The sequence below is a fragment of the Perissodus microlepis genome, chromosome 1 (assembly GCF_051167445.1).
Source record: "Perissodus microlepis isolate ML-2025 ecotype Zambia chromosome 1, ASM5116744v1, whole genome shotgun sequence".
Lineage (NCBI taxonomy): Eukaryota > Metazoa > Chordata > Actinopteri > Cichliformes > Cichlidae > Perissodus > Perissodus microlepis.
The window spans coordinates 1930771-1945584 of NC_140461.1; the positions used below are offsets into that span (position 1 = coordinate 1930771).

At 45.7% G+C, this 14814-nt stretch overlaps 1 protein-coding gene and 1 non-coding gene across 3 annotated transcripts in view; both read left to right on the plus strand.

Annotated features, from left to right (window-relative positions):
* Nucleotides 1-14814, plus strand: part of efl1 (elongation factor like GTPase 1) — a 75414-nt gene that overhangs the window by 34606 nt on the left and 25994 nt on the right. The gene's annotated exons all lie outside the window — the stretch shown is intronic.
* On the plus strand, nucleotides 13504-13610 carry LOC146393084 (U6 spliceosomal RNA). The gene has a single exon (XR_014801112.1). It is a non-coding gene; the product is annotated as a U6 spliceosomal RNA (small nuclear RNA).

The following is a 14814-nucleotide window of genomic DNA, read 5'->3' on the forward strand; positions in this document are numbered from 1 at the left end:
CGTTCTCCTCGTGCTCATCAGTCAGAAACAGCAGAAGCAGCGTGTAGGTGGGTCAGGATGGCTGTGAAGTTAGAAAGTCACTGGCCTAAATAGACATCCAGGAGAGTGTGTGTGTGTGTGTGTGTGAGTGTGTGTGTGTGTGTGAGACTGTGTGTGTGACTGTGAGTGTGTGTGTGTGTGTGTGTGAGACTGTGTGTGTGACTGTGAGTGTGTGTGTGTGTGTGTGAGACTGTGTGTGTGACTGTGAGTGTGTGTGTGTGTGTGTGTGTGTGTGTGAGTGACTGTGAGTGTGTGTGTGTGTGTGTGTGACTGTGACTGTGAGTGTGTGTGTGTGTGAGTGTGAGTGTGTGTGTGACTGTGAGTGTATGTGGGTGTGTGTGTGTGAGTGTGTGCGTGTGTGTGTGACTGTGTGTGAGTGTATGTGTGTGTGTGTGTGTGTGTGTGAGACTGTGTGTGTGACTGTGAGTGTGTGTGTGTGTGTGTGTGTGTGTGTGAGTGACTGTGAGTGTGTGTGTGTGTGTGTGTGTGAGTGACTGTGAGTGTGTGTGTGTGTGTGTGACTGTGTGTGTGTGTGTGAGTGTGTGTGTGACTGTGAGTGTGTGTGTGTGTGTGTGTGTGTGTGTGTGAGTGACTGTGAGTGTGTGTGTGTGTGTGTGTGACTGTGACTGTGAGTGTGTGTGTGTGTGAGTGTGAGAGTGTGTGTGTGACTGTGAGTGTATGTGGGTGTGTGTGTGTGAGTGTGTGCGTGTGTGTGTGACTGTGTGTGAGTGTGTGTGTGTGTGTGTGAGGGGAGTGTGTTTGTCTCTGGCAGCTGACTGCAGGCAGGTGGCTGTAGAGCAGGGCAGCACAGCCCCCCAGAGTTTTACCCGCTAACCTGCATTTCCCGCTCACCTCGGTTGCTCCAGCTCTGGCCCGTGACCCGGCCGTGGACGCCGATCCAGGACCTGGCTGACCTCGAGCCTCTGCATCACAGCCATTCCTCCCCCTCACGCTGTCTTCTCTATTGTTCGCTACGAGAGCTGCTGGCCGCCTGCCCTCATTCTTTGTCTGAGCCACGCGGTGCAGGCGTGCAGGCAGCCGCTCCGTGGCCAGTAGATGGCGGTAGCGAGGAGGAAAAGCTGCTTCGCTTCTGCCTCTGACACTCCTGACAAAGAGAGCAGAGACAAAGGCAGAGCTGCTGGGACTGAGCAGCGGTTTGAAAGAACAGAGCAGATCTCTGTTGTAAAAATGAATGATTGTTATTTTGACTTTTATTGCTATAAAATATTCAGTTGCTTCTAAAACACTTCAGCTTCATGTTGATGGACTGAAAGTGACAGATGAGGAATCAGTGATTTTATCTATTAAAGAAACGTGTGACAGACCTGTGCAAACAGGTGACTGTGGCTCAGGAGGCGGAGCCGCTCAGCTACTAACTGGCAGGTTGCTGGTGTGACTCTGGCTCTATCAAAGGGTCCTTGGGCAGGACGCTGAACCTCGAGGTGCCCCGATGTTTCCATCTGAGTGTGTGTGGAAAAAAGCCGACCGAGGCTTGTAATAAGAAAAAGTATTTAAGTACCAGCACATTTACCATTAGATCAATGCAGGATTTGGCTGCTGCAGCCTTCAGGAAGTCAAAGATGATGTTTGCAGCGTTCTGTGACAGAGACGGCTCCTCATGTAGTCTCCTCTCCTGAACTCGACTACCTCCTTTCCTTCCTTCCTTATTTCCTAGTTCTACCAGCCAGCCCACTTCCCCGTGGTACGCGGTGAAACGAATACTCGTTTGTAATATGTTGCCAGATGTGATCATGAAGTTTGGCGGCTTATTCTTGGTCATCCAGGTCACCGTAATCCCGAATACTTCATTGGAGGGCGGCTTGACTTTATTTCGGTTCTTCCAAGACGTTCCACCTCTCGGACACAGCTTGGAAGCATTTTCTCCAACGATGTGAAACGCCACATTCAGGGTCCGTCCCAGGACGAGTAATGACAGCAGCGCTATTAAAAAGATCCTGATCTTTAGAACTGAAACCTCTCAAATAAGAGGTGAAAGGTCATGTCAAAAAGAGTCCCCCCCCATGCTTTGTTTGTGATCTGTCTTTGATGGATGCCCCTCCCTGATCATGTGGATTCCTCGTCCTGTTCTTCCTCCCCACCGTCATCAGCGTGAACTGAACAAGCCTTCCTTTGGTACGCGGTGAAATGAATACTTTGCCAGATGTGATCGGCCTCGGCTTGTAGCCACGTGCTCGGCTGTTGGCAGCAGCGAGGAGCCTCCATGTGGAGTTCGGGTCAGTTTGACAGAAGCTGTTGTGCGATGTTGAGTTTGAGGTGGTGAAACGTCAGAAGGACACCTGAAGGAAGAGGTCCGACCTGAAGTCGGGTCGGCTTCTTGGTTGTTTTGCCGTCGGTGGATTCTGGATGATCGCGCCTCAGATTCGGATGCCTGCAGAGCTCGGCACATCAAACAGGAAGCGTAGGCCGGGAGAAAAATCTGCTTTCTGACCTTTTTAGATTTAATTCCACAACTATTGAAAGTAGATGTGTTTTCTTTATGAAGCCAGCAGCTCTCCTGACATTTCAGCCTCCTCTTTTAAAAGACACATTTGTGAGTCATGAGTCTGTCTTGTTGGAGCTGAAGAGGAAATATGTAGTCTGGCTGTAAAATGAGATACAGCTAAGATCTCTGTGCAGTGGCTTTTTTCCCTTCTCTTCTTAAAATAGCCAGGACCCCAACTCCCTTTGGTGTAATAGCGAGGAACAACAAGCGTCTGAAAGCTCCGCCGAAGTGGAAAATAAAGGCTTTTAGGCTCATTGAGATGACTGATGGTGGCTCCGTGTGTCGTTCGTAAGGAATAACAGGAAGTTTCTTCAGCTCCGTCGTTTACCTTTCACAGATGCGCACATGTTAAAGCGTTTAACAGCGTGTTTGCTCTGAGATGTAATGTTTCTGGTCATTGCTGATGTATTGAGTGTTTAAACCTGAATGTGAGGAACAAATGTTCCGTTCTGTTGTTTGTGTCGTCCTCCTGCTGCCAGCTCGCCACATATTCTTGGCAGAAAGACAGGACTGCTGGAATAAAAGCTTTACACGCTACCTTCGGTGATTTGTTGCTGCCGCAATTTCTACAAATTACATTAAAGAAAAAAAATGTAGTGGGGGAAACGTCCCGCTCTCCAAAATAGCTGCGCTTGTGTTTAATTTTCCTGAGTAATTAAGGAGCGTGAGCGGCGTTTCAGCTGCTGAATGGTGGCAGCAGCAGTGGGGAAGAAGAACGATCGTCCAAATTAGGCCGTAATTTGTTAGTCAATGAGTTTGGTCAAGTTTGGGAGTGAGGGCTGAAGGTACCGAGACAAGCACCGGTGTGCTGCAGTTTCTACTGATTCTGTTTAGCTGCTGATTTCTGTCTTTATTCTCCGTCATCCTGCTCACCGTAATCCCAAATACTTCATTCGAGGGCAGCTTGACTTTGTTTCGGTTCTTCCGAGATGTTCCACCTCTCACCTCTCACAGCTTGGAAGCATTTTCTCCAAACACAAAATCTTGGTGCATTTTTTTCTTCCTGGAATCTACCAGAGTAGCTTTGGATGACTGATGGTTGAAAATAATCCTTCTTTATCTTAAACTGGGACTCGGGACAATCCCTGCGCTCCTCCTCTGTCTCAAGGAAAACATTTTAGTTCCTGCCCCATTAAGCCAACTGTCTTCTAATTGGCTGCCCCTCACAAACAGAAGGTTGAAAGGTGGGTTTATGGAGCTTCTGTCTCCGTGACGTCGTGCAGATTCCAGAGTAGAAACAACGATGTAATGACAGTAACGCTATTAAAAATGTCCTGATCAGCTGAGTAGAACTGAGGAAACTTCTCAGGTGAGAGGTGAAAGGTCATGTCAAAAGGAGTCCCTCCCATGCTTTGTTTGTGATCTCTCTTTGATGGATGCCCCTCCCTCATCCTGTTAAAAGGGGGTTCTTCCTCCCCACCTGTGAGCTGACCAATCCTTGAGGATTTGGACACAGCTGATGATTTACACTTGATGCATGCATTGGGGGCAATTTGGGACCCTGAGGGATTGACCCCCTGACCTGGCAGACAAACCCTTATGTGAGCCGTCACTATCATTTGACAGCTAACCCAGGTTTGGATGGCAGCATCAGCCGTAATCTCACGTGTCCACAGTCCACTCCTGGTGCTCGTGTAAATCGATACAATCCCAGGATTAACGTATGAAAAGAGATCTTATATGAGCCGTGTTGAATTTAAGGATTAATCCTTCCATGTTTGCGTGTAGGCCCGCGATCAAATGGCATGAAGAACTGAGGGAGCAAAGTAAGGTATCGAATTTCCTCCGTGTTCAAAGTGAAGCTGAACTTCAAAGTAAAAGTATTATGTTGAACTTTCTATGCAGCAGAAAACATGTTTGGTGACAGCTGGACAAAACTCGACTGCTACTCAGTTAACTCAAGTTTTTATGATCATATTTACAGATCTGCAGTGAAGCTGACAGCAGACGTTTTCTTTAATAGATTTGTAACCAAAACACCCTCGAATGCAACGTGAGGAGTGGGCGGGGGTGGGGGGGGGGGGCTTTATATTTGTCTGTGTTCATGCGTCAGACCCCCAGCTTTTAAAAGCCAACGCTGACTGTGGTGTGAATGTGTGAACTGTTTTGTTCTTTGCCCAGGCATGTATCACAGTCTGTTGACGTATGTCAGGCTTCCAGCCCCCTTACCATCACACACAACCACACACACACACACACACACACACACACACACACACACACACACACACACACACACACACACAACCACACACACACACACACACACACACTCTCAGACGCACTAATGTTCAGTAGATCCCAGCTGAGTCATGACAAAGGTGTTTAGACGGTCACCGGGGAGCCTGTCAGAGTGGCGTCGCGAGGCCCACACAGACACCAGGTGAGCTGTGTCGCTGGGAGGCTGGAGAGTCAAGCATGGACTTTGTTTTTGTTCTGCAGCAGCTTCACACTTTCTAAAATGAATGATTTAATAAAAGAAAGAGTAGTAGTCCACTTTATATCAGAGCCAGTTTCTGTGAGGTCATGTCTGATTTGGGCCGTACCAACTCCTGAGGGGAAAGCAGCTGCTAAAGGTACTCAGCAGCTCATCTCTAAATGTGTGCGTCTGATGTTTGGTGTGGAGCAGTTGGTGCAAAGCGGGTACACCAGACCTTTTTGTTCCTCACTCTGCTGGGCCGTGCTGCCTGCAGCAGCCGGGAACAACCTCGTGAGAGGAGTGAGAGTGGACGGAAACATTACGAGTGCTTTCAAGTGGAGACTGCTTCCAACTCCCGTCCTGCACCTCCGGAGCAGGCGAAGAACAAAGCTCCTTCAAGGTTGCCACATGTGCACCTCTGGGATGCTTCCAGTCTTTCCTGGGAATACCTGATAACATATAAACAAATCAATTTGCATGTTTCTGCGACCCGGTTGCCTTCCAAAAGCCCGCCGTTAGGTCCCCGTGGGTTTTAACATCACATGATTGAGCTCTGCTTCTACAGTCTGCTGCCGGCGACGTTTACTTTGAGTAAACTAGCGAATGAATGCATGCGTGAGTCCACGGATCCACATGGATACTTGGATGCAGATTAGTGACTGTTTTTCACGAGAACATCAGTTTGGTTTCTCTCTTGTGTTTCTGTGAGCGTGTGACCAGTTTAGTTAATCGGTCTACATCAGGATCAACTCCAGCAGGGAAACGTTCCCAAGTTGGGAAAAGCATCAGCTACTCGTAAAGTTTTTAAACAAATCTATCCACACTCTAAGGAATATTCATGCCAACATGCTGTCTTTAAGTAATCTGATAAAAAACTAAAATAATCATTTTTACGCCCCCCTGTCAAAGTCGAACATTTTCCTTTCTTAGACGGTTTTTCATCTTTTTTCCATTTTAAAAATACATTTTTTAGCTCTATTAGAACAAAAACCTTGTTTTGCTCTCAGAAAATGGTTATAATGTATAAATATGCAGTGCAGCAGGGTTTCTTCCTCTCTGCTAATAATTACATTGCAGCACCTCCCCAGCTGGAAATGATCCTGTATGAACAGAACTTTAGTGTCTTCTGCAGCGCAGTGATTGTTTAATAGCTGCCACTGTCTGCCAGCACAAATACAGCTCAGCGCACGAGTTTCTGAGGACTCCTCAACATCCTCGCTCAAAGTTTTTTCACCGGAAGAAAGAAATGTCCCACAGTTACGTGTCAGATCCACAGCACACTCGTCCACAGGGCTAAACGTAGGCGTTCGGGGGGTTTATTAACCTGAAACCACCCGCAGGTGCCGTAATGAGCGCGCTCGGCTTTCACTCGTGTCTCGGCTTTCGTGAGCGTGTGTGCATATGCTGGGGCGAAAGTGTGTGGGCTACATGACGGCTCCCCGGCGACTCTGTCTGGACATGTTTCCTCATGACTCACCCAGAATCTGCTTATTTTCACCAAACATGGGTTTTTGACGACTGAACGAAGACCGGATATTTTCAGCTGACTGCATAAAAACCTGACGATCCAACTGTGGTTAAACTGAAGTTGGTCGTTCAGTGCTAAGATTAAAAAAAATATTGCAGTAATACAAGAAAACTCATCATTAAAGTGCATCATGATACCAGGACGCGTATTCATACGTTAGACACGTCTGTATCTGCAGTAGGGCATCGCCACGGATTTCTGTAATCATTCGATTTTGACTCTGACAGTCAGAAATGTTCTAATTCTGATCATTTATTCGTACATATCCGTATATATTTTATCTCTGTATAAAAACAAAGCTGACGCTTGTGAGACTTCATCAGAGCTGTGAGCATCACAGCAGAAGCGTTTGTGTCAAAGTAACTGAGGCTAAAACAGAAACACATGAAGGAGATTTTCCTGGTCTGACTTTTTCCTACAGATAACCTTAAAAATATTCTGCAGTCGATCAAAAATGGAAGAAAACCATGAATCAGCTTCTGAACCTGATGCTGCTGAAGTTACAGAGGTTTGATTAGAGACTCAGCTAAGAGTTTTGGCATCATTTTAAAAAGCTTATATTTCTGCACTGAACAGCAGAAATGAGGCTTTCTTGTTGGAGGTGATTTCTGGAAAAAAAAAAAAAACAGCGGCCAATAAGCAAGCGAATAATGCAGAAAACAGATTTTTGATGGGAAACTGTTCTTGAAAAACACTGAGAGAGAAAACAAAAACAGCCAAAGTAAGAGAAACACTGACGATGTTGAGCAAACGTGGTTTGGATCTTCTTTTGCTGCTCGTTCAGTCAGTTTTGGTCAGAGTGATGAAACTGCAGCATCTGAATCTGTGAGCTGTCGGCTTTCAGCCTGCCGGCGTGTCCGTGCCGGCGGGTCCGTGCCCGCGTGTCCGTGCCCGCGTGTCCGTGCCCGCGTGTCCGTGCCGGCGGGTGAACGATCCACGCTCTGTGTTCACGTCTTTCTGCTCTCATTTGAGTTTTAGCTGTTGGATGGTTGTTGAAATAGTTTTGTGAGCTTTAACCTGAGATTCTGTCGTTTCTGGCAAAATACATTTATATTTAAACTCTATTAGGATTTAACGAAGTGATATCACGTTATTCAAGCTAAAATCGATTTTTTTAGTGGACGATGTGAATAAAATAAGCGTTTGTGTTTTCACACTTTAAACACTGTGTGCTCTTTCACTGCAGATGCTTTATTTCAGGTAAGGGTGCCATAAAAAGTAAATACAGGCCTACAAATGTTTTACAGTAAAATTCTGTTTTTATTTTGGATTTTTGGTTTGGTTTTTAACCTGTTGCCAGGGAGACCACAGACTAAAGCCTTCCCACTCAACACAACGAAGCCTGCCACAGTGTTTCTAGAAGATCCAGAATTTGTTTCCACGGGGACGAAATTTAACTTTAAATCTCAAAAATTTCAGCCTCAAGCGGAAGAGTTCACGTATCTCAGGGTTTTGTTCTTGAGGAGCGATGGACAGACCGATCAATGCAGCCTCACATTTATAGGGTGAAGTTTCCAGACAGTTTACAGTAATGATATTTGAGATTATTTTAAAAAAATGATGTTTTATTGATGCTTGCAGCTTGTTGGCATCAGCCTTTGTAAGTGTAAGTAGATGAAGGGCGTTTTGCATCCTTTCCCACCGAGCTGCTGTCACTGATGACAGACTGCCTGAGTGGATGTATTAAAGCCAGCAGCAGCATTACGCTGCGATATTACTGACACAGCATAAATCAAATGTAAGCACAAACGTAGCCGGAGTAGTGTTTCTTTCTTGGAGTAATTTAAAGTAAAAGTATAAAATAACTGCTGAACATTTTAGTTAAAGTAACTGTGCAGTTGTAAATTTCTTATGTAGCACTTTATGCAAGCTGCCTCATTCACACACACCTTGTTCTGACAGTCACACTGCAGTGGCTCCATCAGAGAGCAGCTCGGGTCAGTATCTCGCCCAAGGACATTTAGCATGTAGACTGGAGCAGCCAGGAATCGAACCACCAACCTTCTGACTAACAGCTGACCTGCTCTACCTCCTGAGCTACGGCGACTACCAGGAGTTTTAGCTTTTACCGTTATAAGAATGAAACCGTGAGATATTTTTTCCTGGGGATCTTTTGTGTTTTGGATCGAGCTTCTAAAAGCTTCCGCCGTGCATCGGTAATTTCCATCCCCCGTTTGATCTTCCACACGGTGAGCAGCCAGCGAGCGCGTCGTCGGTCTACGTTTGCTGCTCGCCTCTCCTCGTTTGGAGCCCGGCTGTACTCCGTGCTGTGTTTTTGCCCCAAGTGGTTAAACATGTTGTCGAAGTAGCTCCAGGTCCAAGGCCGACACGTGGTCTCTCAGACATGGCGGGGCTTGTTGTGGCGCACTGAGGAGTGTAAAAGCACGGTGTTTCTGCCACGGTGACATTTTTATATTCCATAAAACACCGCTATGAGGTGACGCAGCCCTGGTGGTTGGTCAGTTGTGGCGAGGTTCTGGAGGCGAGTCTGTGGATTTGCTGGTCGAGCTTGGTTCCTCTCCTGTGGCTGTGATCTTTGGGTTGTGACTGAAGGAACAAAGACAACAGCTGGCAGCAGTGAGGCTCCTCCGAAGGGCGCCAGAGCTCACCGCATAGTTTATGGTCATCTCATTCGTTGACATCACCGCAGCCTTGTCACCGTTCATACTGGTGCTCGAAGGCACGCTGGAGTCACCGCGGTGTTCCCCTGAACACCAGCATCACATCAGCATAGAAGTATGTTGGAGTATGAAAACGTTGCATCTTCTCAAGCTGCTCCAGCATCTCGGAGAATCTCTGAGCTCCTGAGATTTCACGAAATGACAGTAAAAAGTGACTTTGGAGCGCCTCGGCGCCCGCCGGGAGGAGCTGGAGGTGGTGGCTGAGGACGGGGAGGTCTTATTCTCTCTGCTGAAAATTAACATTTACCTAAATTTACATTTTGCATCTAATAATTTATAATTCTTCTCCATAAAACTCTTATTTAGTTGTAAATGATATGTGGTAAAGTGAAAAGGTGAATCATTTGATAAATACACCTGTCATCTCGGGAATCCAGACTCATCGAGATGTGCTTTTCAGCTTTAGCGCCAGCAGTGTAATACAATAAAGTGTGTTATTTGGCCAGTGGTGCTGCTCCCCCTCGACAGCACACACACACACACACACACACACACACACACACACACACACACACACACACACACACACAGCTCTCTGAAGCTTGAGTGGGACTTTCCAGTGTGAGGGAAATTCCATAGGATGTTAAAAGGGAGCAGATTTCCAAGCTCTGGCCTTGTACTTAATAAAACACAATCCACACTGAACATTTAACAATTTCCAGCCCCACATCATATTTATTGCTTTTCAATCTGCCATTTTTCCACCGCTCCAGCACTTCTCTCTGTTTTTTCCGAGTTGACAAAAACTAGGACGTAACTCGTGCCATAAGTTTGGCTCTGTGGGGCTTCCTTACAGTGAACTTCCTCTCCTACAGTATGTCCTGCTTCCTCATCTGATCCCGAAACGCTTCATTATTAATAAGAATATTAAATACACTCAGTGTAAAACAATCTGATGTGTCTTTCAAACATACCTTTAGTTGTCTCGACTGTTGTACTGCTATTTGATGTTTTTTCTTTCTTCGGCGACCAGAAATAAACGCATCAGAAAAGCTCTTCCAACGTCACTTCCTGCAAACCTTTTCGGACTCTCAGCGGTGACCTTAAGACTCTGAACTCATCCTGAGTATCGTGACAAATGTTTAACCTCTTTAACTGAAAGCGAAACCTCCATCAGGTCAACCCATGTAAGGCTCAGGTAAGGCTCAGGTTTGGGTTTCTAGGCCTTTTTATGAAATTTCCACGTTTGGACCACCGAATTGGAAAAGCTCCTAACAGAAAAGCTGCGGTGCCAAAGTTTTGGGATTACATTTAAAGGGTAATTCTAGTTTCTGGAGGTTTGTCTATCAGCCTGTGGCTAAAACAAAACCCAATCTTAACACTAGAGGAGTCCCCAATGACCTGGCGGATGTTCAGAGGTTAATCACCGGAGAAGTCGGCAGTAATAGAAAGGAAGACTTCCTACATTCATCATTTGTCCAGCAAAAAATCCATAAAGTATTTTTAATGAGAAGTTAACAGCTGATTTGCTAGACTACTGCTGTGTCACCCTTTGAAGCCATAATTTCCGTTTTCCTTACATGCATCGAATGAATTAATCCATAATTTTCTTCCACTTATCCAAAGCCGCAGTTCCAGCAGGCTCAGCAGGTTATTCCAGACCTCCTTTAAAACAGCAGCGTTTTCCAGGTCTTCCTGGGGGATCCTGAGGCGCTCCAACCCAGATGAGATATATAATCTCCCTCTTTCCCAGGGTCCCCTCACAGTTGGGTGTTCCTGGAAGACCTCCAAAGGGAGGTGTCCTGATCCGATGCCTGAACAACCTCAGCTGAACTCGTCACCTATCTCTAACTGTGCTCAGTTATGGAACATGCAGGAAGTCATAAAGTCTTAGTTTGAGGTTTGATTTAGTTTATTTTCCAACATTGAACAACGTTTAGCACCAATATGAGAAGCGCTCTTTAAACTGGTGCACAGCAACACATCTGCCAAGTCTATCCGACGAAATGAAAGACGCACGTCACTTACAGCTGCTCAAAGCATCCTGTGCATGCGCTGAACCCTCGTTATGAAAGGAAGAGATCTTATTTCTGATTCAGGATCACCAAAGGTTTTTGCTGTCTCTGTCTTTCCTCATACATGCTCTTGATTTTCATTACATCACCTCTACCTCACTCACTGCAGTGTGGTGGGAGAGGATGAGGAAAAAATGCCATCTTTATATAACCAGAGTTGCAGCCAACTGTACTTGTGGTTGGAGGAAATGTCTTTAGGCTTGAATCATCCTGAGCTCTGCAGCCGGACGTAACCGGGCCTAGTCCCCGGGGGGCGGGGGTTGCATTCTGGCAGCGCAGTCTCTCCTCAGGTTTGGTCAGGAACGGCTGCTGATCACTAGAAATTCTTCAACTCGCTCCAAGGCCTGTCAAAAATATTCTAAAGGGCTTCAGTATGTTGAATGAAGAGGTCGAAAGATCTCTACGTTCAGCCTAGAGCAGGACGTCATCTCCTGGTTTTCCCTTTATCTCGCCCTCCTGTTATCGTTCCATATGTACGAGCTGCAGGGGCTCTACATGGTCATTCAGAAATATCATCTGGTCTGGTGAAACCCACAGAAACCACAGTCTTCATCATTTCTAACCTCGCTGCTGCACACGGAATAAAAAACCCACTGCAGCGTGCCGTGGTGCTACGGGACTGGGTGGGACTTTTTCCCAGCACAGGTACAGGTGTGAACGTTTTCAGGGCTTCCTGTATTGTTTATGCACGGAGGAAGATGTGATTGCAAACATCAGAAAAATATACTGCCTGCAATATTTTCCAGTAAACACTTCCCCATCCTAAAGAGCAGCAAAGAAGTCCAAATAATCCCTCAATTCGTCCCTGTTGAATTGGACCTTTTCATACGTGCAGCCTTGAACTCCTGTGATGGAGGAGGATCTGACATTGAAATGCCTTTGACCTGTTAGCTTTCTGCTACAAGGCCTGTGTTGGTCCCCATGTGAGAATAGCTCGTGTCAGTTTATCTTCAGCTGCCCGCTGCTGTGATTTGGTGCTAAATAAAACTGCTGCTGACCCCAGGCTTTATTTGACTGGTCCTAACCGGCTGGCCCTCCCTGAGTTTGCCTGTTTCTTCCTGTTGAAAGGGAGTTTTTTGTTCCCACTGTCGCCAAGTGCCTGCTCACAGAGGGCTGTCTGATTGTTGGGGTTTTATCTGTATTACTTTATAATACAAAGCCCCTGACTGTTGTTGAGATTTGATGCTGTAGAAATAAAACTGAATTGAAGTGAACTGATGATAATGGAAGGAGAGCCTCAGTGCATGCAGCGCTCGCCTCCTTTTCCTCTCTTTCATTTTTAACATTCAGTAACTGCATGAAGTTTGTTAAGTTGGTGAATAGTTGTGTTCAATGATTGAGATTGCAGTTATGGACCAGAGTAATTGCGGTGACTGTAATCGAGCAGGCCTGTTTTCCAGCAGTGACGACGCATCAGAAGCTGCGTGAGGAATGAAAACCTCGGACGCTGTGCAGAGGTGCGCCGCTGCCCGTGCATTTCAACTCTGATGAAAGTCTCTGTGTTTGCTGCTCTGCTGCTGCGTGCTTCCCTTCAGATCACGTCTGTTGAGTGTCTGCAACAGCGCTTGTTGGCTTATCGGGTCCTTTTAGTTCTTTCTTTTTTTCATCTTTTATTGTTCTTTGTTGGTTTTGAAGGCCTCCGGGGATCAAGTCACCTTAAAGTAATTATAGTGTCGAGTTACACGAGAGGCAGCCAGCGGTGTCCTGCAGTCAGCCAGCTCTTAGCCTTGTGTCTGGGTGTATACCCTCTGTACACAAAGCCACATATTTTTCTTCAAAACTGAGACGAGTGTGAGAAAATGACCCCGGGCTGTTGTTTTACTTATTAAAACAGTTGGGGAACTGAACTTTAAAGACGGTTGTTTGTATCTACGTCTAAATCTTGTTAGGATACCATTCTTTACCAAGATCGGTAGTTTTAGTGTGAATCATAGACAAACAGGCCGATCACCCTCAGGCTGTGCAGGAGAATTAAGTCATTCCAGGAGTGGTGCCAGCTGCAAACAGGACTCGCTTTATTCTGGATTATTCTGGCATGAACTTCATAGCGAGATCATCAGAACTGCTCTGTCAGTTTGGGGCACAAGCTCCGCCCCTTTTAAACTAAAAGGAAATGTTGCCATTAAAACTAATTTTATAAGAATTCAAGAGCTAGTTTATGCTCACAGTTCAAATGTTGACTTCAACGAGACAAAAACGGGTCCTTTCCTGACTCTCGGTCGACTCTTTGGTCCGTCTGCAGCCGTCGAGTCTGCACCGTGTTACTGAGGCCGTCCTGCAGCAGGGCAGTAAATGGCAGGCTGTGCTATAGGCTGGATGTGCTCGCTCAGGCAGCACATACGATAAATTGGAATCGATACAGAGAAGATTAGCATGGCCCCTGCGCAAGGATGACACGCAAAATCGTGAAGCGGTTCCACATTTTGATGAACGCTCACTTTCCTCAGGTTACGGTTACAGTATCTGTTGTTTCTGTATTTTTTATTGATTCTGTACAGAGATGAACTGTTTTTGTTTAAATATTTTTGGGAAACATTAATTTAGTTCAAACTAAAGTTGTGCAGTTCTTCAAAGCTCTGCACAAAGTTGTGAATCTGCTGCAGCCGATTCAGCCATCGGATGATTAGAGCTCAGATCCTCACAGCAGTCGGGTTAGGATGGGGAGTCTGGCTCCGCCCTCTTTTGTTGAAGCTAAAATCTGACCTCAAAGTTTTGAGTCATTTCATTATAATTTATCAGAATTTTCTGGTCAGTGACAGAAACATAACCCAAAATCACAGCCTTCTTTCTTCTGATTACCAGAGACGACAGCTCCGCACCGTGACCAGGTGGCTGCTCTGCCATGTTAGCATGTCAGTGTGTCTGTGACGGAGGCTAGCCCGGGTTAGCATTAGCAGAGTTGACAGAGGCCTTTGCTGCAGACGAAGCTCAGTGCAGCGAGGACTCCTCTGTGTTAGCTCTGCCAGTGAAACCTGAACTCCATGTCAGCAGTAACGAGTATCACAACAGCACTTATGAACTCTTGACTCTACTTCAGGCGGATTCATGCAAATATCAATAGTACTGATATCTGATCGATACTAGTTTGATAGACGAGCTTTAAAAACAGGGTTTTATGTTATATAACGAATTATTCTGCAAAGTAACAATCAGCTGTTTAGTGGTTATTAAAGTTCAGAATCTGCAAATCGGTGATGATTTATTAAATGAATGACGGCACACTGTTCTCGCCTACATAAGCCACCTTTATAGGTTAAACATCAGTGTCAGCAATGCTGGGCCTGAATTTACTTTGTTACCATAGTTTGCAGGACTGCACACACCTGCCAAGCCCACTCACAGGGGAAAAACAGTGTTTTCTGGGTCATGTGACTCTTCCACACAAAATGATCCCTATGAGCGCTGCCTGGAGAAAGATGTTCAGAGACGATGATGATGATGAGAACTTAAAAATGCATGAAGAACATAAAAATAAAGCAGCAAACATTTTTACAAATCAGATAAAAATAGGATAACAGATGAAAAAACGTCATCGACTGTTTCAACAAACTCAGACGTTTTAAGAATGAAGTATTTTATACTGGAATATTTCTTTTTTTCACCTCTTCTCTTTCTGTTATAGGAGTTTA